This window comes from Sapajus apella, unplaced genomic scaffold (assembly GCF_009761245.1).
Source record: "Sapajus apella isolate SASKATOON/1434 unplaced genomic scaffold, GSC_monkey_1.0 scaffold232, whole genome shotgun sequence".
Lineage (NCBI taxonomy): Eukaryota > Metazoa > Chordata > Mammalia > Primates > Cebidae > Sapajus > Sapajus apella.
The window spans coordinates 520541-531767 of record NW_022437172.1 but is presented as its reverse complement, the minus strand read 5'-3'; the positions used below and the strand labels follow the sequence as shown (position 1 = coordinate 531767).

Sequence of the window (11227 nt, the reverse complement as noted above, 5' to 3'; positions counted from 1 at the left end):
AGTAATTATATTTGTTATTTTTAAAGAATACAATTAAAATGAAATGATTAATCTATCACTGTTTGCATAAATTGAATGAAACGACATGTAAGTAAAATATATGTACAAAATAAAATATACACATAATAAAATTTGGAAACACAGATAAAAACATACCCTTTTTATTTCTCAAGAGGCTAAAAATTTAAAGAAGATAGCAGCACACACAATAATAATAATGTTAAAAAATAGAAAGTGAGAAATTATTTTTATCTGTGCAAGATTCATGTTTCTCTCTTCCCAAAGATTATTTCATTAATAATAAACATTTACTCTAAGTTTTGTACATATTCAATGCAACAATCAGGGATAAGGAAAAGGATAAAAAACTTTGCTTAATATGCAAATGATCAGAAACTACAAATTTGATGATACTTTGTAAATATTTTTTGGTAAAACAAGACCATAGTATGTTTGTGTGTATGTATAATCAAACTACTTTTTTCATCACTGGCTACAACAGAATACATCTTTGCACATCAACGTACTTCTATACCTATTGTCACCTTCAATGGTCACATATTATTCCATCCTATGGATTCAACTGAATTTATTTATAGAATCCAGTCTATGGGTTCTTTATAAAATAAGTGCTGTGAAAAATAAAATGCATGTATCTCTATTTCCAAAGAGTATTTTAGTATAACGGAGTTGACGGGTAAAGGGCATACACATTTTTAAAATGTAGTACTTACAACCAAATTATCTATTTGAAAAGTCATCAGCAACTTGAACTTTAAGCAACAGTATAAAACATTCTCACAAACGTTGTGGTTAGAAAATAGTTTCATTCCTCTTTTAAATTCTTATACCAGAAATGCAAAGGATGTTTTCCTGTGTACATAAAGTAAATTGTACATCTGCAAATAAGTACCTTGACCACTTTTAGAGTTTTTGATTATTTGATTTGAAAGAATTCCCTGTAAAATGAGGATGTATTTTTCATCTAATGCGTATACATACATATAACTTTTCATCTAATATATATATACTGATATATATATAACATATTTTATCTGTAATACATATGTTATACATATCAGTAATATGTATATCATATGATCCATAATGAAGAATATAGGCCGGGCACAGGGGCTCACACCTGTAATCCCAGAATTTTGGGAGGCTGAGGCAGCAGATCACTTGAGGTCAGGAGTTTGAGACCAGCCTGGCCAACATAGTGAAACCCATCTCTACTAAAAATACAAAAATTAGCTGTGTGTGCTGGCACATGCCTGTAATCCCAGCTACTTGGGAGGCTGAGGCGGGAGAATTGCTTAACCCCAGAAGGCAGAGGTTGCAGTGAGCCAAGATTGTGCCATTGCACTCCAGCTTGGGCAAAGAAGTGGCACTCGATCTCAAAAAATAATAGTAATATAAATTCCTTGTAAAATAAAAACATACTTTTCATCTGAATATATATACATGTAATATAGTAAATATTTTTCAAGTACGATTTCTTTTATTTTGTTAATTTTTTCCTGAAACACAGTTTTAATTTTTAGTTTGCTAAATTAACCTTCAGAATGCCTGTTTGTGAGGTCATTCTTAGGAAGGCCTTTGACAACACAAAATGTGCCTGTAAAATAAGCATTTGTGTTTTCTTCTGGTACTTTTCTCATTTGCATATGTAGAAATTTCAATCTGTATTCCATCAGAAACTCGTGTTTGTGACATGAAATTTCATTAGTTTTGGTTCAAACAGCAAGCATTTTTTTCATTAATAATTCATCCTTTCCTACTTATAACTGTTAACATTATTAATTCTTATATATATCTTACATAATTTTAGTATTTCTAGATTTCCTAGTCTGTTTCATGCATTTATCTGTCTTTTCGGCTGTTAGTAAACAATTAATTGTGAAAATTAATAGCACATTTTGATATCTAGAGGAGGTACTGTTTTTTCACTCCATTATACAATTTTTTAAATGTCATCACAATAGTAAAAGACAGCAGGTGTCATGCAAAAATGTTAAAACTTTGATATTTTCTTTTGGTTTATGTTAAATTGGTAAACACCGTAAGAGCTCACAGTTTGAGAAAAAAGTGTCTTTCCACTCAAGAACACAGAACCCATGTACCACTTCCAAGTTTCCCTCTAAGGACCTTCAGTAAAGAACCTATCTCCACAGGTGGGTACGGATGTAAAACTGATAGTTTTATCTGAGAATGAGTCATGGTATTTTTGATAGGGGAATGAGTTCTCTCGTTAGGCACCTACTATAATGTATATAACAGCACGTTTTTGGTTTGTGTTTTTTGGGAGGGTGAAAAAATGTAATTTATTGAAACTCAACTCAGAAAATATAAGATGCTGTAGTAAACAATATATTACACAAAGCACCCTCAAGTGCACATTCAAGTCAAGTAAGAAGTCCAGGTCTCTTTGCCTAGCCCTCCCACCCTGTGTCCTTAGTATATATATATCTTAATGGTTACCTATGAATAACTAAGATCATCTGTGAATAACTACTATAGATGTATCTCTAGTTATTTTCTTCTTCATTATTTGTACAGGAACAGGCTGAGGCTTCTGGCTTCTGCCTCAGCACTTGTGGGGTCTCCAACCCACACTCCTTATATACTTGATTTTGTGAGTTAAATCACTCAAATTCTGCACCTACTGCTCCCGCCAGGAAATTGTGAGGGACGGAAAGCAGCTGAGGTTCTGTTTGGTTTTGTTTGGCTCCGCCGCTGGGAGGGTGCCTGACGCCCTCCAAGGCCCGGCCCAGGGCCTGCGGGGAAGCGCGCCTGGGGACTCCCTCCCAACCCGGGCTGAGTCGGCTACCTTCCGTGATTGTCTGGGGCGTTCAGGTTTTTGCTACTGAGTGCCAGGAAGCGCTCCACCTCAGCGACGTTGCCCTTGGCAGCCGCCTGGTGGATGTCGTCCAGTTCCTCCACCTGTTCCCCCCGGCGGCTGCGGCGCCAGAAGCGAAACAGCTTCTTCATGGTGGCGACTTCTCAGACCCCCAACCTCTGGCTCCTGAGCCGGGGCAGCTCCCTGTCACCTCGTCACCGCCCCGACCCCGCAGACCCCGCCCCCGCCCCCGCCCCCAATCCCCGATCCAACCCAGATCCCGATCCCACTCCCAATCCGCGATCCCCAAATCTGAGATCTAGCTCAGAATCCGCGATCCAGCTCGGTCCACCACAGCCTTCAGCAGCGACACTCGCAGCCTCCGACCTCTCAGGCCGAGTGAGCCTCGCAAAGCCGTTGGGCGCGCGCCTGCACCGCGGTGGCCGTTGGGCTTCCGGAAGCCGCTCCCAGGCAGGCGGCGCGCGACCGCAGGTGCGGCTGCAGCTCCGGGCGCCGCTGGGCTCGCCCGGGCGGCCCCAGGATCTCAGGTGTAGGATCGCAGTTGCAGGATCACAGGTGCAGGATCGCAGGTGCAGGATCTCAGGTGCAGGGTCGCAGGCGCAGGACCGCAGTTGCAGGATCACAGGTGCAGGATCACAGGCGCAGGACTGCAGTTGCAGGATCACAGGTGCAGGATCACAAGTGCAGGATCGCAGGTGCAGGATCTCAGGTGCAGGGTCACAGGTGCAGGATCACAGGTGCAGGATCACAGGCGCAGGACCGCAGTTGCAGGATCACAGGTGCAGGATCACAAGTGCAGGATCGCAGGTGCAGGATCTCAGGTGCAGGATCACAGGTGCAGGATCGCAGGTGCAGGATCTCAGGTGCAGGGTCGCAGGTGCAGGGTCGCAGGCGTGCCTCCCGCCCGGCCTGAGGAGGAGGGCCTGTCTGGCCCTGCAGCATCTTCAGGTGCAGGCACGGGCACTCTGCACCACCGGAGTGGCTTCGCAATGGCCGGGCTTCAGCACTGAGGCTCTGGCACTGTAGTCTGTGTGGTTGGTGTCAGGTCGCTGGCCTAGCCCCCACAGTGAGGGACAGCAGGCGCTGAACAGGGGCTGGCACGGGGCTGAGGTTGGCTCCCGCTCTCCTGCAGCTGTGCAGTGGACAGCCCGAATGAGTTGCCAGGGAGTGCCGGGTCCTGGTGTCCACGGCACTGGGGGCTCAGGCAGGCTTGGAGGTCACCACCTGTGCTGCCGAGTGCCCTGTGCAGGTGGCAGCTGCAGCTGAACCCATGGCAGAGGCTGGCCCCAGATGGCCTGAGAGTCGCCCAGTGCACCACCTAGGGTCCACCTTCCTTGGCCCCGCCCAGAGTGCGGGGTCCAGGCGCTGGGCGCTGTGCAGCCTCAGGGATGGGGCTGAGCGCCGGCTCTCGCCCTTCTGCAAATTAGGCGCCCGGTTGCATCTGGCCCTGGGAGCCGCAGTCCTGGTGCCTCAGGCAGGCTCCGGGTTGCACTGCTCCGGCCCTGCACCATTTGCAGGTTGAGCCCTCAGCACAGGCTGGCAGGGCTGGTTCCAGAGTGGTTGCTGAGTGCACCGCTCTCCCTTTCTAGGGTCCCCTCCTCTTTGACTCACGTCCAGGGCGCCGGTCAGGGGCGCTGGGTACCCTGCAGCCACTGAGATGGGGCTGAGCATCAATTCCCGCCCTCCTTATGCTGCAGGGCCTGATTTGGGCGTCACAGCGGGGTCTGGCCCTTGGGTCCACCTTGTTGGTGGAGGAGGGCAGGATCAGGGGTTGCCATTGCTGCTGCCACAAGCCATCTACAGGTGACAGGTGCAGTAGAATGAAAGGCGGAGGCCACAGGGCTGCTCTCAGACAGCCTGAGCATAGTCCAATGCACCTTCCCCCACCCTAAGGTCCCTGCTTCCTTGGCCGAAGCACAGAGCGTGGGTCTCGGGCTCTGGGCCCACTGCAGCCCCCAGGATGAGGCTGAGCGTGGGTTTCCACCCCCTTGCAGCTACGTGGCGGACCACCTAAATTAAGCGCCATGGCCACACCTGGCCCTGGGCTTCCTGCTGCTGGTGGGGGAGGACAGGGCCAGGGGTTGCCACTAATACTGACTCGCGCCATTTCCAGGTGACAACTGTGGCTGAGCCCATGGTAGATGCTGGAGGGGCTGCTCCCCAGGGGTCTGAGGGTCGCCAAGTGTACCGCCCTCTCACCTGAGTGTCCACTTTTCCTTGGCCCTGGCCCAGAGCATGGGTTTGCGGGCACTGGGCACTGTGCAGCTGCAGAGTTGTGACTGAGTGCCTCCTTCCCTCCCGCACCTGCAGGCTGACCATGGCAGTGTCCAGTACTGGGTTCTACGCTACTGGGGCCAGTGTCTGGGTTTGCCACTGCTGCTAACCCATGCTACATACAGGCCGCTGGGCAGCTGATCCCATATCACAGAGTTCTAACAATGAATTCTTTTTAATTTCTATTTTTATTTGATTCAGGGGTACATGGACATGTTTGGTTTGGGGTATGCTTGAAACTGTCACCCAGGTAGTGAGCATAATACCCAATAGGCAGGTTTTCTTGCCTTCCTTTCTGCCTCCCTCCTTCTGGCATTCCCAGTGTTTGTAATTTCCATCTTTATGTCCATAAATACCCAATGTTTAGCTTCCACTCACAAGTGAGAACACACAGTATTTGTGATTCTGCATTAATTCTCTTAGGATAATGGCCTCCAGCTACATCCATGCTGCAACAGACCTGATGTTGTTCTTCTTCATGGCTGTAGTGTATTCCATGCTGTATCTGCACATTTTCTTCATCCAATTTGCCTTGTATGGGCACCTAGGCTGATTGCATATCTTTGCTATTGTGAATAATGTTGCAATGTGCATGCAAGTGTATGTGTCTTTTTGGTAGAATTATATCTTTTCCTTTGGGTAGACACCCAGCAATGGGATTGCAGGTAGTTCTAACTAAAACCTGTAGTTTTGTTTTCAGTTATTTGATAAGCCTCCAAACTTCTCCCCACAGTGGATGAACCAATTGACCTTCCCACCAGCCGTGAATAAACATTCCCTTTTCTCTGCAGCCTCACCAACATCTGTTATTTTTTGATGTCTTAATAGCCATTCCAGGCTGGGCGCGGTGGCTCACGCCTGTAATCCCAGCACTTTGGGAGGCCCAGGTGGGTGGATCACGAGGTCAGAAGTTCAAGATCAGCCTGGCCAACATGGTGAAACCCTGTCTCTACTAAAAATACAAAAATTACCCGGACACAGTGGCAGGCACCTGTAATTCTAGCTACTCGGGAGGCTGAGACAGGAGAATCACTTGAACCTGGGAGGTAGAGGTTGCAGTGAGCCGAGATCAAGCCACTGCAGTGTAGCCTGGGTGACACAGCAAGACTCCATCTCAAAAAAAAAAAAAAATAGCCATCCTGGTGTGAGATGGTATCTCATTGTGGTTTTCATTTGCACGTCTCTGATGATTAGTAATGAGCATTTTTTCATGTGTTTGCTGGCCACTTGTATGTCCTCTGTTCCTGTCCTTTGAGCATAAAAGTGGATTAATTGGATCAAAGGCCACGAACATTTTAAAAGCACAAAGCATATACTTAGAAATCTCCTTTTTGAAAGGTTGTAGTAATCTACCCTCCCTCCAACTCAACAGTGAGAAGGCCCATCTTAGCATCTTAGACTTGTCACCAAAATGTGAATAATCTCTTATTTTAGTTTCAGGCTTTTTGGTTTTGTTTGTTTGTTTTTTGAGGCAGAGTCTGGTTCTGGTGCCCAGGTTGGAGTGCAGTGGCATGACCTCGGTTCACTGCAACTTCCACCTCCCAGATTCAAGCAATTCTCCTGCCTCAGCCTCCTGAGTAGCTAGGATTATAGGTGTGCACCATCACACCTGGCTAATTGTTTTAGTTTTAGAAGAGACAGAGTCTGGCCATGTTGGTCAGGCTGGTCTCGAACTCCTGGCTTCAAGTGATCCACCTGCCTCAGCCTCCCAAAGTGCTGGGATTATAGGTGTGAGCCACAGTGCCCAAACTAATTTCTTTTCTAAAATGTGGTATCTCATTATTTTAGATTTTTGTTTCTTTGAGTACCTGTGAGGTTGAGTACTGTTTAATGCCTGTTTCTTCTTCAGTAAAGTGCCTCTTTGAGCCTTTTGCAGCAGGGTAGATGTAGTCAATCCCCCTAAGTGAGGAGGAAATGGAAACTCGGAGAGGTTAAGTGACTTGTTCAAGATGGCCCACCCATCTACCCTCTGAGTGGAACAATTTAGAAATCAGACATCCAGCTTCTTCATCTTCTGTTGGTGAACAGAAGACTAGGTCCTCAAACATGGACTGGGTATACTTAGGAAAACACCAGAGAGTCACCCTGGGGACTCTGTATCCAGGCTCAGGAAGCCTGGGAGGCTTTCTGGAGCAGGACTCTCTGTGAGCTGAGCAAATGGCAGGAGTGACAGGACTGGGGTGCTGACCAGGAATGCAGTATTGATAGACAGCAGTGGTGAAGCCGGCTTCTTCCTAAGGTCTCACTCCTGCCTCCCACTCCCATTTCCCTGTGGCTTGCTCTTTCAACAGCTTGCCCACTACACCAAGGAAGGCTTTCTGCACCTGGGCACCCTGGGGACCACCACACTCCTTCCTGACACCCGCTGCCTGGTTGACAACTCTAAGAGCCTGCTGCCCCAGCTCCTGGACTGGGACAAGGTCAAGAGCACCCAGTACAAGTGCTGGAACTTCTTCCAGGTGAACACTGTATGGACCAGGCCAGCACCCAGAGTAGGGGCAAGAGGCTGCAGACCACAGAGGGGAATCCCGCTTCCCCAGGGATCCCCAACAAAGTGCAACCCTGAGCCCAGATCTCCCCGCCCCGGGCTGGGCTTGTATTCCCAAGGCACTTCCTGAGGACATCTGTGGAGTTTCTGCATGAGCAGCATTTCTGATTCCTACCTCAGTGCTAGGCTGTGATCAATTCTGATCATTTCTGATTCCCACCTCCTTTGAGCTCTGATCAATCCTGAGAGAGTAGTGAGGAGGGACTTCCCTGAAATTCACTAAGTACCCACAGCCAGTGGGCCTGAGAATATCAGACCAAGAATGTCCCAGGAAACTCCCCAACCCGACCCCATCCCCACCAATGCTCCTCACCTGATTCAGACACTCAAACCCAGAGAAGCTTATTTAGGTTCTGACTTCAACGTGTGCAGAGGAGGTCTCATGATTCCCTGTCCCAGCTCCATGAAAAGAACTTCGGTGGAATTGATTTTCTGCAAGAAGCTATGTGCCAGGCACCATGATGGTTAAGCCTTTCTCCCTCTCTTTCTTTGTCTCTCCTTCTCTGTCGCTCTCTCTCTCTATCTCTCTCTCTCTTCCTCTCCCTCTCCCTCCCTCTCTCCACCTTTCTCTTCTCTTTCTTTTCTCTCCTCTCTCCTCTTTTCTCCCTCTATCTTCGCTCTTTCCCTCTCCTTGCTTTTTCCTTTCTCTCCACTTTCTCTTTCCCTTTCCCTCTCTTCTCTCTCTTCCCTCTTTTTCTATCCCTATTCCCTTTGCCTTCTCTTTGTCTCTTTTCTTTTCTTTCTCTCTCCTGTATCTTTCTCTTTTTCTTCTGTCTGTCTCCTCTTTCTCCTCTCCCCTCCTTTTTTCTCTCCTCTCTCTCTGTCTTCTCTTTGTCTCTTTCTCTGTCTCTCTCTTCTTTTCCTTTTTTTCTTTCTCATTTTCTCTCTCCTGTCTTTTTCCTCTATCTCTCCCTCTCCCTTTCCCTCTCTCTCTCCTCCTCTGTTCTTGATGTTGTCCCCTTCCAGAATGGAGCCATCATGAACAAGGGCATGGGGCGCTGCCTGGAGGTGGAGAACTGGGGCCTGGCTGGCATTGACCTCATCCTTTGCAGCTGCACAGGTCAGAGGTGGACCATTAAGAACTCCATCAAGTAGAGAGAGGAAGCGGGGCACTGGAGCCTGGCCCCCAGGACCAGCCAACCTCTGGACCAGCCACCCTGGCAGAGAGACAGCAAGGGGTTGGCAGGTGCTCGGCAGGCTCCCCAGGGCTCTTCCAAGGCAGCACGGGGACCCCAGATGGATACTCTGTCCCCCTCAGGCATTCAGCTGCCCACAGGGTTCCTGCACCCTGGAAAAGCCCTCGCCCCTTCTCTGGGAAACTGAGAGGTGTCTTCTGCAGCCTCTGATGTGGACCTGGTACTGAGGAGTGAGACTGTCCAGTTCTCCACCGCATCTGCCATCCCCGAATCAGGACCTGGGACCAGCAGAGTCCCCTCCTGCGTCTTGTCTCCTGCAGCAGCAGCTGCTCAGCTCCAGCCATCAACATGGTGGGAGGCAGGGGGGCTTTAGCCATGTCCTAGCTCCTCACCCTAAAAGGAGGCAGCAAGGACTGGGCACTCAGCTTCCTCCGAGGTTGCTTCTGCCCAGATGACACCTGCCTGTTCACACCCCAAGGCAGCCACTGCCCCCAACTCTTCCCACCAGTGTGGCTTTGGGCACTGCAGCTCTGGACTCTTCTGGCCCCTCCTGAGATTACCTAGACGGAGCTGATGCTTTCCCTCCTGGTCACCTGGGCACTAGGCTTATATCAACGTGCTTGAGCCAGCTCTCCTGCCTCTGTCTAGAGGAAGCCAGAGACAGAAACAGGCTAAGCCTGCAGCATGGCCTAAGCCACGAGGGCCCTGCAGGATGGAGCTGGGTCAAGAACCGGGAGCCCCAAGTCACAGAGGCTATCCCCGGGAGCAGAAGGGACCCTTCATCCAGAACCTAAGGGCTGCAGCGAAGGCTTCCAGGAACCTCGAAGATGCTTTCAGCTCACCTCATTTCACTCCATGCTCTGCTGGCTGGCAGAGGAGAAGGCAATCGTTTCCTCTCTGAAGAGTAATATTTTTTTTTTTGCCCTCTGGTTAGGGTGCACATATAAATCAGAGTTAATATATGAACACGTGTGCATGCATGAGCATGTGTGTGCCTCTGTGCTGTGCGTGGCAGGGAGTGTGCATGCATGTCTGGCTGTGCATTCTGGAGCATGTGACGATGCTGACTTAGCTGTGTGGCCCTTGGCTTGCTGCTTCATTGCTCACCTGGATGGGAATGAGGGGGATAAGAAGAATGAGTGGGGTGTGGGTTTGGCCCATATCACTGGCCAGAAGCATGCAGCTTAGCCCTGCCCTGTGGAGGCCCCCACAGAAGGCTGCCCCATCTCCTAGTCCTCGTCTGTCTCCACAACGCTGTCGCTGGTCAAGCACCGCCCAGAGCTGAATCCTGTAGCTTCCCCTTTGCCCTATGTGGGATTCACAGTCTCATTTGGTGACATCTTATGGGTGATCATCTCCTCACCCCATCTTCCACCTTGTAAAATAAATACATGTTAGCACTTCCCAGAGCAGCCTCCTTTGTGTCTTGACTTCCCCAGAACTGGAAGTTTGGAGGGGAGTGATGGAGACATGCGGGGGGGGGGGGTTGGCTTCTTTGGCATTGAGAGGTTGCTGTTATTTATTTATCTATTTATTTATGACATGGGGTCTGGCTCTGTCAGGCTGGAGTACAGTGGTGCAGTCATGACCCGCTGCAGCCTTAAACTCTTGGGTTCAAATGATCCTCCCACCTCAGCCTCCTAAGTAACTGAGGTGACAGGTACACAACATGTCTTTTTAATTTTTTAATAAGATTCTTGGCCAGGCATGGTGGCTCATGCCTGTAACCCCAGCACTTTGGGAGGCCAAGGCAGGCGGATGACGAGGTCAGGAGTTTGAGAACAGCCTGGTCAACATAGTAAAACTCCATCTCTACCAAAAAAAAAAAAAATTAGCCAGGCATGGTAGTGGGCACCTGTAGTTCCAGCTACTTGGGAGGCTGAGGCAAGAGAATCACTTGAACCAGGGAAGCGGAGGTTGCAGTGAGACAAAATCCTGCTGTTTTGTCATGAGGGGTGGTGAATCTTAACCATCAGAGCCTGAGGGTGATGGTGGAAAGAGCTAGATATCTTCAGATCCCCTGTGTGAGGTTGGTTAAGGGAGAGCTGGAGACAGGGCTTTGGGACAGATCCTTGGGGTGTGGAGCCCACAGCCTCCAGTCCCACAGGACAGAGTCAGCAAGTCAGAGCTTACACTCACCGCACTTGGGGCCCATTTGTACTTACAAGACTGCACCCTTGAGGTAAAGACATCAGCAAGCATCTTGGAACTTGAGAGAGATGAGTACCCCTCTTTTTTTTTGAGACAGCCTCACTCTGTCACCAAGGCTGGAGTGCAGTGGCACAATCTCAGCTCACTGCAACCTCCACCTCCTGGGTTCAAGCGATTCTCCTGCCTCAGCCTCCCGAGCATCTGGGATTACAGGGATGAGCCAAAACACCCAGCTGATTTTTATATTTTTAGTAGGGA

General features: G+C 49.1%; 1 long non-coding RNA gene across 1 annotated transcript; it reads left to right on the top strand.

Moving 5' to 3' along the window:
- Positions 1-7186: 7186 nt before the first annotated feature.
- On the top strand, positions 7187-10225 carry LOC116544828. Its single transcript, XR_004266052.1, has 2 exons — positions 7187-7593; positions 8649-10225. It is a non-coding gene; the product is annotated as an uncharacterized LOC116544828 (long non-coding RNA).
- Positions 10226-11227: the final 1002 nt, after the last annotated feature.